The 12,883-nt window shown below is 36.7% G+C and overlaps 1 long non-coding RNA gene across 1 annotated transcript; it reads left to right on the top strand.

The window, feature by feature from the left end:
• Positions 1-4,027: 4,027 nt before the first annotated feature.
• On the top strand, positions 4,028-12,525 carry LOC117079192. The gene is made up of 2 exons (XR_004435302.1): positions 4,028-4,104; positions 11,222-12,525. It is a non-coding gene; the product is annotated as an uncharacterized LOC117079192 (long non-coding RNA).
• Positions 12,526-12,883: the final 358 nt, after the last annotated feature.

The raw sequence follows: 12,883 nt of genomic DNA, 5'->3' as shown, positions 1-12,883 counted from the left end.
GTTAAATAATTTAATGTGAATCTGGATTCTAGAAGACACAGGAATCTGATTTTCAGGTTACAAAACCTTCTAGTGTGTAACCATGGGATTCAATGGTCAGGGCAAATACATCATGAGAAAGGATGGTTTTGCTTTAGAAGAATAGAGTAAGGAATCAAACATGAAGCTTGTCATGACTAAAACAAACCAAAGTGGACATGGGGCAAACTAAACCTCTTTTGCTCAGAGCTATATGTCCAGTGCCTCGTCAGTGCCTGGCACCCAGTAAGTTTGTTGAATGAAGTGAATGAATGCCTGGGAAGAAAGAGCAGAAGCACAAGAACTAGTTGTTGATGACAATAAAGAAGTCATTACATAGAACTTGGGTGCTGAGGCACTTGTATCTATTTTAGACTCCCTATGCTTCATTTCTTTCTTTGTTGAGTAAATCATTCCAGAAGAGCTTGGCCATAAATCAACAGCACTATTCTCTCTTTATTGACAGATATTCACCAAGTGAAGGGGAAAAATAACTTTAGTTTAAAGCTGGAAAGTCAACTGCTACCTAAAATCCATTTTGAGGGAAGGGACATTACTCTTAAGTCTTGGTGTAACAAAGAATAAATGCAGCATAAAGCTACTCCTTGACTCACCAAAATCTGGGATATATCAACAAATGACTTGTCTAGAAATTTTGAACTGACAAGACCACTGAATTATTATTATAGGTTTCTGAAATTCCAACAAACTTAGGTCATGACCTTAAATACTCTGGAAAGAAGCATCTTTCAAGACTGAATGACTCACAAAACTCAGACTGTCTGCTTCTCCCCAATTCCATCATATTAACTAAATCGCTGAATGATTGTGGTATTTACAGATTTTCATTAATTTTGACACAACTAAAATATCTCCATAGTGTAGACCAAAAAACCCGCAATCATCTCTCAGTAACAGCAACATGGGTAAACAGACTAGAAGGCTGGCTTTTGATCAAGCATGCTGTTAATAAATGGTGGGTCATAGGGCATAAAATGTGTAATCACACCAGATTAGATCTTAAATTTTACAGCCTCACAGAAAGTACTTCCTACCAGTCCAATGGTCAGGACTAAATGTGTTTGTCACACAAGGATGAAGGGCAAAATTGAACTGTATTTCTGAATCATCAGTTCTGAAGGCTGTTAAACTAAGTCTCATATTACATTACCTTATATGACCTAGAAATGCAATCTGATTCAGCAACATTTATGAAGTACCTAAGCTGAGTCCTCAACACAAGCCAAACTAATAGTCACAATACATTGCAATTATAAGCATAAATAAAGTATCAAGGAGTGGCTTATTTCAATTTTTAAAAACGGAAAGATTTCCTTGCTGTAAGTCCCTGACATTGTCTTCTGAGTTGCAAAACTGAAAAATACCACCAAGAAGTCACTGTGTACAGTCTCCTGCCTTTGTGAACATGATATATTATTATTACTTATTTGAGATGAAGAAACAAAAGCCAAAAAAGCATAACTAGTTTTCTGAAGAGTATGTGAATAGTAAACAACAAAATACAAAGGTAGAAGTTAGGTCCTCTTATTTCTTGGTACAAAATTTCTTCCTAGATTCCGTGCTGTTTCCCATAGAATTATACATGGGAGAGTGAAATAGAGTCCAAATGACCTGAGGTATAACTGTATAAGTACTCATTTATATATTTCTGCACAAGTCTGACTGTCCAAGTTCTGCTTAACTATGACCAGTTGAAGATTTTCATATGTGAAAGTTCAGACAGCAAAAAATCATACAGCTTAAATTATTTTTGTTTGTGAATATTATGCTTCAGTCAGTTAAGAACTAGAAAGAGAAGTAAGAACAATGGTAAAGATTGTTCTAAAGTTAGCCATAAGTAGGTAGAGAGAAGGATATAGTTAGTTTGTTGCCCATCGCAAGTTTTGTTTTATTGAGGTTATTATGAAGTACAGATAAATTTAACAAAATGCATGCATAGTCTGGATATTCCAAACTACAAAACATTGCTGAGTGAAATTAAAGGATACCTACATAAATGAGATGATATAACATACATTTTCCCCAAATTAATCTATAGATTAAATTCAATTCTAATCAAAATCCCATGAGTCCCTTTTGAGTTCAAAAATGGCAAGCAGATTCTAAAGTTCATTTGGAAATGCAAAGGAGTCTACACAGCCAAGATAATTTTGAAAAAGAAAAAATAATTAGAGGACTTCTACTACAAAGCAACAGTAATTAAAATGGAGCTGTTGGTAGAAGAATGCACTTATAGATCAAAGAAACAGAAAGTCTAGATATAAATCCAAAATATATAGTCAATTCATTTTTTATAAAACTGTTTAGCTATTTTAATTGGGAAAGTATAGGTTCTTCAACAAAAGATGCTAGAACATGTGGATATTCATATGGAAAAAAATTAATCTCACACATTCATGAAGATTAATGAATCACAGACTATATTTTTAAAACCTTTGCAAGCCATTAATAAGAAGACAGCAGGCAATCCACAAATGTACAAAAGCCTTAAGCTCCTAGAGAAAAGTTATCTGATAAATTAGATTTCCCTTCATCTTCACCATAAGACCAATATTTCTAACTTGTTCCTCATTGTATTTCTAGCACTTAGCAGAGGGTATGAAGTGCAACAGTAGACTCAACAGATAAGAAGTGGATGGATGCATGCATGCATAAATGAATATGTATTGGAGTTATCTATCATTGTAGCAATATGCAATATCACAGGAATCAATATCATCTTGTTAAATCACATTTTCTCACACGTATTTTGGTTATAAACATATATTTTTAAATTTTCAGTTTTGAGATTGATTTGTTCCTAAGTTCCATAATAAAATTGATACTAAATTTATTTGACCTGTGGATGCTTTCCAAATCGTTTCCATTGTCTGATTGAAACAGAAATTTTCTTTCTAATTAATAATAGAAATGTCATTGTTGAGTTTTTTTATATTTATTCAATGTGTTTAAAAGAGTATGGCGAGTTTGGGAAAAGATGAAAAGGTCATGACTAAGTTTACATCCAACCTCTTTTTTTCAAAACTGCATATCCTAATCCATGTGAAGTAAGCTTCATGTACCAGATTTGGACCTCTGAATTTAGAATGAATTAATCTGTTCCCCAGGGATTTGTAAAGTTTGCTGAGAGATTCATAAGCCCTGAGGGCAATTTGATGTAGAATAGATTGGAAAGGAGAGAAAGTCAGTTTCTGTACTAATAATAAAGAATGAAAACAATTGGGAGAAAGCCACAATGAGAAGAGATGATGGGATCTTCTGGTGGTTCTAGTCTTTTCACGAGGCTGAGCAAGATTTTTGCCCTTGCATTCTATTAGATTACTTTGTACTTCTCTAATATGCACCCCCTTCCCCAACTTTTTACACACACACACACACACACACACACTCCTCATAATGCACTGCAGGATAATCCCTAAGAATGTCTAAGTACCTTTTAGCATGATCCTCCCAGAATTCTGGGACTCTAATCTCATTCTAGTTTCATAGTAATAAACGTTTGAATGCACTTCTCTGAAGCTGTTATTGCATGATGGAATTGAGAGTGATGGATGAGGAGCCTGTTCCAGCCTCAGTAGTCCATATGATCCATTGGCATTCAGTCTACATGGTATTACCTTAAGCTTGACTAGCTGCATGAGGCCCTGAAGTGGTGATCTCTGGTGTGTTTCTAGATCAGGCTACATCCTGGGCCTCTCCAATTATACATACAAGGATGGGCTTGCAGAAAATTAGTTCAGAGTCTGGTTGGCTCTCAGTCCTATATTATCATCCTATTAGGAGACATTGGGTCTACAATCATATTTCTTCACTATTTTCCACTTTTTTGGATCCTTGTTGCAAATTATGTCTGTATCATTTAGATGAAAAAATATCTTGCTTAATTTTTTCATCTCTGGGGTATTTCCTGGAAACCTAGGCCAAGTTTTCACATTTGTCACCACACTAAGCACACTTACACATAAAGAGAACTTTGCTCTTCCAACTCTCAAGGTAGGCAGTTTATGAGGCACCCACTGAACCTCACCATGAATTTATTATATGTTTGGGATCTGGATTTAACAGGTACGTTTCACTAAATGCCTTCCTTGATCCCCAAAAGCAGAATGAAACACTTCATTTTTCCCTCTTCTATGCCATCCTGTATGTGCTTCTCTTTTGTAATTATGTGTTGATTTTACTTATGTTTTTTCTTCTCAACTGTGAGATTCTTAGGAGCAAGTGATCTGATCTCATTAATATTTGTATCTCTGTGCCCTAACCTAGTCCCAGCCATGTACATTGACATTCAACAAATGTTTCTTTCATGAATAATTGAATGAATGGATAGATGAATGAATGCTTGACTCTCTACACAAATTCAAAGACTAAAATCATGATACCTGTACGTGTCCAATTTCTGTAAGAAGAGTCTCTAAATACTGTTTTTACTACTAAAATCAAATCATTGTCATAGGCAAGGACCAAGCAATACTGCTTTTAACAAAGGGATAAACAATGTTAACCTTCCTCTAGTGTAAACTTGTGAGAAACCATTTAGTGAATTATGAATATATAAATGTATATGTGCACATTTGCTGTGGAAGGGATATTGAATTCTCATCATGGACTTCTTGGGAAGCCTGACAAAGAGAGTAATTTTTCCTCTGACACTGAGGTAAGGTTTGTATGTGAGAGAAGGATGAATGAAAGAGGATAGAAAGGGAGGGAAGGAAAGAGGGAGAGAAAGAGACATTATGTATATGTATTTTTTCCCTGTGCATGAAATCCTGATAAATCAATAATTACTAAAATCAGAGTCTGTTGTTAAATCATAGCAAAAAAAACACCATTTTGTCTATCTGCTACAAACTAATAGGAAAAAACAATCTGCAATTTATTATTCTAAGAGGCAAAATTTATCTTCAAAACATCTCTCTTACTAATCATTAGAGGTAATTAAATTCTCATAATGATGATCCACTACTTGTATTGTTCTAGCTAAAGATGAATAATAAAATAAATACAATTAACAATGTAGGACAATAGGGCTGGCTGTTCAGTTTAACAAGCACCAAGCTAATGAATCCAAGGGCATGGATGTTGCCCCCTTGCAAGCCTAGTAGCATTGTGTTTTGTATGACTGAAGTTGCTCTTCCCTGTGCTGTAGTCAGACTGTATCTGCATATGTCGAAATCATTTATTTCCTTTTAGCACCAATCTCTTACGTCCTTATCTCCTTTCTGCCCTTCTTTTTTCTGTCTCTCCATTTTCTCTAACCTACATCTATCATAAACTAGGTACATTTTTAGGCCAAAGGCTTACAACAAGAAATAAGACAGTGTGTTGTTTGTTTTCAGTATCCTGAGTATAGCTAAGGAGAAATGCAATAAACACTTGGTAACAATGTAATCTGATAGATGCCTTTAAAGTGGTGTGTACAGAGGAGGAAATGCCAGATTAAATACAAAAGGGACTAAGAAAGCATCACAAAGGGAATTCCCCTTAAAATTTGTCTTGATAAGAAGACCTCGAAGGAGTAAACACTCCTCTAAATATTTTGTAAATGTATTCTTAGTATATGTTATTGGACCTCTAATAAATATTTATATATATACCTGTTATATATATATATACACACACACATACCTATTATATATATATACCTATATAGAATATGTGTGTGTGTATATATATACCTCTCTATATACCATTTGGCATATATATGCCAAATGATTAAATGAATTAATTTTCTGCTTAGAGAATATAATAACATGTATTCCAAGGACACGGAACAACTTGTCTGAAGGCAAAGTAGTAAAAGAATTTGGCAAGTGCATAATGGGCCAAAAATGACAAGAAAAAATGAAAACATTTGATGCTTCATTTTAGGATTACAAAATGAATTTTAGGAAAGGATTATATATAATTTTCTATGGTATTTTTTAAAAGTGAAAGCTATGATTTATACTATTTGTATGATCAAAATATTTTACTCTCTTTTTTATCTTAGCTGTATGCCAATGTTGTAGTCTACATTTTCCTTTAGTTTTATGGCAAAAATATTTTCTAGGTTGCTACAAAGTCTTCATATGATTATTTTTCATATGGATGCCTAATATTACTTTGAGTTTACTGATCACTTAGCCATTGTTCTTGTTTTTTCAATATAGTAATTGAATCCTGTAACAAATCCTATAACAGCATCTTTCAATTTCTGGGTCAGGTGAGGAGAAGCAGCAGGATGTCTATAATTTAGTGTGGGCTGCATTTATACAGGGCCAAGGAAGTCAGGTCTGGTTTGCACTTTTCCAATTTCTCTGAGGGTCACTTCATGCTACGAGAAGTTCTGCAAAAGAAGATTTAAGCACCTTCAATCAACTCCCCAACCCAAATCACATTTGGATCAAGATTTCTCCAACTGGGGGCAATACTGTCTACCATAGTAAGCATTAAACTTAATGACCTAAAGAATTGAGTGGCCCACTCCAAGGGAGAGCTAGTGGACATGTTCCCTCCCTCAATGCTTAAGAAAGATGCTGAAGGGTAGGGCTCTGAGAGGTGCACTGGAGAGCCCTGCCCAGGGCAGCCCTACACTGTATACTTTCCTCAGCTCAGCTTTCTGAGGAAGAACAGCTGGAGTACCAAGTGTGATGGGAAGCCCCAGAGACACTTAGAGTCGTAGAGAGAAGATGATGATCTTGGAGCAAGAAAAGGGCAATGGTGAGCAAAACTCTGGTGAGCACATGAGAGGTTCTAGAAAACTCCCATTCAATTAGGAAGTACTGGAAGGTGATCAGCAGAGATTCAGCCAAATCAGATGCAGAGCAAAGGACAAGAGAATAGAGGAAACCCAGAGCACTGACAGGGTAGCAGCATAGGGCAGGGTTTGGCGGGAAGAAGAGAGTGTTAACAAGGCTTAGTGGAATCGTAAGGGTTCTAGTACAAATTGGTTTCTCTAGTCACTAAAGGTTTCAAAAAAGGTTATTTTTTTTTCTTAGTGATGTAATGTAAAAAGTATAAAAAATTATTATAAATAAAGTTTAATACAATCATAGTCTCAGAACATCTGGGTTGGGATTCATCTCTAATAATGTTTTGATTGCTGACCAAAGTTTGAGCTGGGCAATGAAGGCTGTAGGTAGAGGAGAGAATTAGGTGCTATTCTCCATTTGGAAATAATCCTCCTGCTTCCCAATAATTTACTTGGCATTTCTTTGCCATCTCTTTTTGTTTGTTTTCGGGATGGAGGTTGCTTCCTCCAGACATCTTTCTTCTGATGTACACACATGGATATTTCTATCATATTTTCCTATCATACCCCATATGTATAATAGCACTTATCACACTGTATTAGATTTTCCTGTTTGTCTTGTACAATCTTTTTGGAGGTGTGTTAGTTTCCTAGAGCTGTCATAACAAAGTATCACTAACTGGCTGGCTTAAAACAACGGAAATGTATTCCTTCAATTCTGAAGACTAGAAGTCTGAAATCAAGATATCAGCAAGGCTATACCCCACTCTGAAAACTATAGGGGAGAAGCTTTTGTTGCCTCTCCCATTATAGCTCCTAATGTTGGTTTATAGATGCATCACCTCAGTCTCAACCTCTGTCATCACCTGGCCATCTTCTCCCTGTATATCTTTCTCTGATGAAGATGCCAATCATATTGCATTAAGGGCCCACCCTACTCCAGTATAAGCCCATCCTACTCCAGTATTGGGAGCAGCCCACCCTACTACAGTAAGGGCCCACCCTACTCCAGTATAAGGGCCCAGCCTACTCCAGCATAATCTTAAATAACTTTATGTCTACAATGATTGTATTTCCAAATAAGTTCACATTCTGAGATACCAGGGGTTAGGACCTCAATATCTTTGCACAGGAGGGGTCCACAATTCAATCCATAACAGCCAGCAAGGATTATGTCTATTTCATCACTTTTACTTTTGCATCTTTAGGAATTATCTTATTGCTGAGCTCACAGAACATGTTCAATAAAATTTTGATGAATAAGTGAATGTGTGAATACAGAAATTAGGTTGTACTAAGAAATCCCTATTCTGTTTCAGTATAAAAGAAATTTACATAAGAGGGTAGCAGATTAAGCTACAGGAACTTCAAGGCCCTTCCAACTTCACAGTTCTATGATTCCTTTGTCTCAACACTGATTTGGTTCCAGCTATTTAGAAAAGACCTGTGAACAGCAACTGTTTACTGATTACATCTCTTTAAACCCCAAATAGACAAATTTAAGTGTCATAAGGAATATTTAAGTGCATGGAATTGTATACCTATTGTTTGGAATTTTAGAGGATTTCAAAGGTCTTCATCCTTATACTTAATTTTAGGCTATTTGCTTTTGGGTTACTTGGGAGAGGAGCAAAGAGTCGGTTTGAATTGTATGACTGACATCTTCTGGCTACTGTGGATATTACAGAAAGACTGAAACACCACAGAGGGTAATAAATGGAATGAATCACTCTGGTTTTAACATTGAAAAGGAAAAGAAAGGTAACCTTATATGTGGAAGTAACAGATAGCTATTCATAGATAGACCAATTCATTTTTTTAGAAAGGGTGACTATATAGCCTAAGAAATACGTGGAGTTCACCAGAATTGATTTTTGCCTTCAAGAAGAAAGTGAAGGAGATGAAAACATAAATGCAGAGAGCATTCAGGAACAGAGTATGAAGAAACAGATTGATCAGAAATATTCTTGATGAAAGACTAGTGCTTTAACTTTCTTATAAAGAATGTGGGTATGTGGGAAAGCTATGAAAGAGGTTCTTGAATACTTTGGCAACTTGACTATTGTTTTGCTGTGACCAGACAGAGGTCTGGTAGGATTTTCCATCTGTACTTCTGCCATGTATGATTGGCTCTCCTTGCTCAGTTCTAGGGATACTGTCAGAATAATTATTCATTCCTTCATGAAAAATGTGCTGTGCGTGTCCTTTCTAAACTTCAAACATTCTCTAGTGTATTGTTCTCCATCTCTCCAACCTATTTCCTTCCTTCCTTCCTTCCTTCCTTCCTTCCTTCCTTCCTTCCTTCCTTCCTTCCTTCTTTCCTTCCTTCCTTCCGCCCTCTCTCTCTCTCTTTCTCTCTTTCCCTCTTTTTCTTTTCTATTCTCTTTTCTTTTCTTTTCTCTTCTCTTTTTTCTTTTCTTTTCTCTCTTTTCTTTTCTTTTCTCTCTTTTCTTTTCTTTTCTTTTCTTTCTCTCTCTCTCTCTCTCTCTCTCTCTCTCTCTTTTTTGACACAGTCTTGCTCTGTCACCCAAGTTGGAGTGCAGTGGCATGATCTCGGCTCACTGCAACCTCCACCTCCCAGGTTCAAGCAATTCTCCTGCCTCAGCCTCCCGACTACAAGTGCCTGCCACCACGCGTGGCTAATTTTTTGTATTTTTAGTAGAGACAGGGTTTCACCATGTTAGCCAGGATGGTCTCGATCTCCTGACCTCATGATCTGCCCACCTCAGCCTCCCAAAGTGCTGGGATTACAGGCGTGACCCTCTGCGCCTGGCCCCTCCAATCTGTTTCATTTTTCTTTCCTTGATGATGTAGTGCCCCTACTACTTACCTGCTGGCCACATTGTTCCTGGCTACTCTCAATCCTGAAAAGAGGACATGTGGCTGTGTTAAAGAATTTGGTTTTTATCCTAACAGTAATTGGGTACTATTGAAAGATATCAAACAATGAGGTAACAAGATCAACTTTGTATTTTACAAAGCTCAGTCTGGCTGCAGTGTGGACAGAGACCTGGCTTGGTCCCCTATGCAACTGACAGGAGGGAGATGCCTTCACTAAATTACCTCCATGTTTGCTATACTCGGTAGAAACACAATTGCTGTTTAACTGTTAACACTGTAGCATAAGAGAACGAAGCAATCTGTTTTCACGTATTCCTGAGAAGGAAAAGGTTATGTGGTGTTATTTGTGCAAACAACATTGAATCTTAGATATGAAGGAAATGAAACAGAATAGGTTATCTATATGCCCATAGCCTCGGAGTAAAGTAAAATGTTGCCAATATAATGCAGTAGCCAGGTAAAGTCACACCACACAATACATATGAATAAAAAAAGTATTTGTGTTTGTTGATACTTTCCTGATAATTTACTTATGCATATGTAGTACAAATAATTTTAGAAATTGTTTGAAAGAAAATGTGAATATCCAAAGACACTCGAACTTGATAATTTTATGCCTCATTCTCTTAATCTCTGATGTTGGTTTCCTGTTGCAGATGACATTACCACATATACGAATCTTTAAATAAAATAGAAACAGTGGGACTTCTTTCATAGCTCTTCAACTATGATTGAGTTTGGTTATGCACAGTTACCTTAGCAGAAACATGAGCTTCTTAAAAAGCAGGCCCCATGGCATGTAACTCTTCCTTTCACCGTTTCTGCACAATTCTTCGCACATTTAAGTGAAAAACATTAGTGCTGAATGAATAAATGGTGAATTAACAAATGGATGAAGGACGTTGCCAAATGATGGAAGCTGCAATTTTATTTTCTTGGTGTACATTTTTAAAATGTGTACTGGGATACTGATACAGATATTCAACAAATATAGCACAGGTCTTTTTAGTCATCTATTCATAAGAAGTGTCAGTACCTGTTGTCTTTATAATATCTTTCATAGAAGGTTATAGGAGGTAAAAATATACAACCCACTTTGAGCAAAAGTATAATTTGTACTGAATGCTTTAGTGCAAAAGAGATGTGTAGAAATTGAGTTTGCTGGGTATTGCTAACCACCATGTAATTCCTAACTGGCGTTTCTGAAAATTTTTTGAAAATTTGATTTTACTTGTCAGAAATTCCGCTGAGTTTAAATTTAGTAGGGAGGCACCCTTGGTGTATAACTGAAAGACCAATAAAAACCAAGAGGATTGCAGACCTGTCCTATTATAAGTAGCTATGACACCTAAGAAAGTATTTTAAAATTAATAAAGAAACATTAAATTTCTTGTTGAAAATATCAGTGTGGAAAAATTTATATTTTATAATTACTATAATAAAATAAAGCTTCCGTTTATCCTCCAATGTGTTTGAAAAAAAGAAAAGCACCTTGGAGTTTGGATCATTAAGGTAACCTATATTGTTGTGTTGTTCCTGAGTTTTGTTTTGTTTTATTTTTTTACTTTTCCTGCCTTACAATTTGAAATTTTTCATTTTTTATTGCAGTTATACTGATTCTTCAACTAAAACTTTCTTGGGACTTGTAATATGAAGCATCATAAACAAGGTCATGCACCACTAATAAAAGAAAGATTATTTGCTTATTACTCAGAATGCCTTGGGCTGTCATTCTGCATGCAATCCACTTAATAAGTAACCCAATAGCAGAAAAGTTCAAGAGAAGGTGCAGGCCTGTCCAGCTAACAGAATAAGAGCCAGCTGCCTACACGACTACACTCCACATGGACGTATTTCAGATGCTCCCCATACAGACTGCATGGCTTGGGTCTACCTGGAACTACACTCCACATGGACGTATTTCAGATTCTCCCCATACAGACTGCATGGCTTCGGTCTACCTGGAACTACACTCCACATGGACATATTTCAGATTCTCCCCATACAGACTGCAAGGCTTCGGTCTACCTGGAACTACACTCCACATGGACGTATTTCAGATTCTCCCCATACAGACTGCATGGCTTGGGTCTACCTGGAAGGAATGAGGTCTCCCCTTCATTCCTGGGTTCCCTGGAAACATGAAGCTACACTCATCACCAACCATCTACTCCCATGTTAAATACAAAATGGAGAAGAAATTGTCTATTTTGAAGAGAAGAGAGAGCTATCATCTTTTACAAGTGCCAGAGGTAGTTTCGCTTAGTGCTTCCAAGTCCTTTGTAGACTGAGCACTGAAGTGAAGAGGATATGGGCAGCAGATGCCTAAGAAGAGGAGATGAGAGGACACAGAAGCCCACTGGTGAGGTCTCTATAATGCCTCGGTATCTCATGGCATGATCCATAGGCTGCCCTGGGCTCTGAGTCATCTCTAAAGTTAAAATTAGTTCTTGTATGCTGACACCAATATTACATGTGTTGCATACATAGTCTCTGAATCATACATTAACCCTAAGAAATAGGTGTCACCATTCCCTTCTAACAGATAAAACTGAGGCTCTGTAAAAATAGGTTAGTCACCAAACAATGTTTTGGTTTGATCCTAAAGTCTATGATTTTCTCTATACAAAGAGGGATCTGTGGAGCTCTGGGATGTTTGCTGTCTCCCACTAGACTGTCTGCTCACTCAGGAAGGGTACCTCGTTTTTTTGCTTATGGTTCCATTCCAGGCCTTGGAAAACTGCCTAGGTGTTCATAATATATACCTATTTTATATATATATATTATATAATAGACATATATAATATACATAATGGCATATTTACCATTTGAAAGATGATAACAAGATAGCAAGCATACATCAGAAGAAAAAAAATCTCTAGATCAATTTGAAAATAAATAAATAAATAAATGGTCTAGGAATTTGTGCTGGGTGTGGCCTGAACCGACTGTATCAATGAGGCTCCCTGGCCATTTGGTTTCAGGTTGATTTTGGCCAGTGGGAGGCACTGGTAGATCAATAGGCTTGGAGGAGTGAGCCATCAGGGTAATTATTCCATGAGCTTTCCTCCTTGGAGTCATCTTAGCTATATCACTCCACCTTAGGTCACAGCTCCTACCAGGGAATCCACTACAAAGTTCTAAATTTCAGTAACTGCTTCTTGCTTCTTCAGTCTAGGGGTGGCAATAGCTCCTTAATGTTGCCATTAGTTGTTGTTGTTGTTGTTTTAATGTTTTAACTCTGCTCACATCTTGAAAGGTAGTTATTTT

The sequence above is a fragment of the Trachypithecus francoisi genome, unplaced genomic scaffold (assembly GCF_009764315.1).
Source record: "Trachypithecus francoisi isolate TF-2019V2 unplaced genomic scaffold, Tfra_2.0 Lachesis_group7, whole genome shotgun sequence".
Taxonomy (NCBI): Eukaryota; Metazoa; Chordata; class Mammalia; order Primates; family Cercopithecidae; genus Trachypithecus; species Trachypithecus francoisi.
Note: the sequence above shows the minus strand (reverse complement) of the source record. Positions and strands in the feature narration are given on the sequence as shown.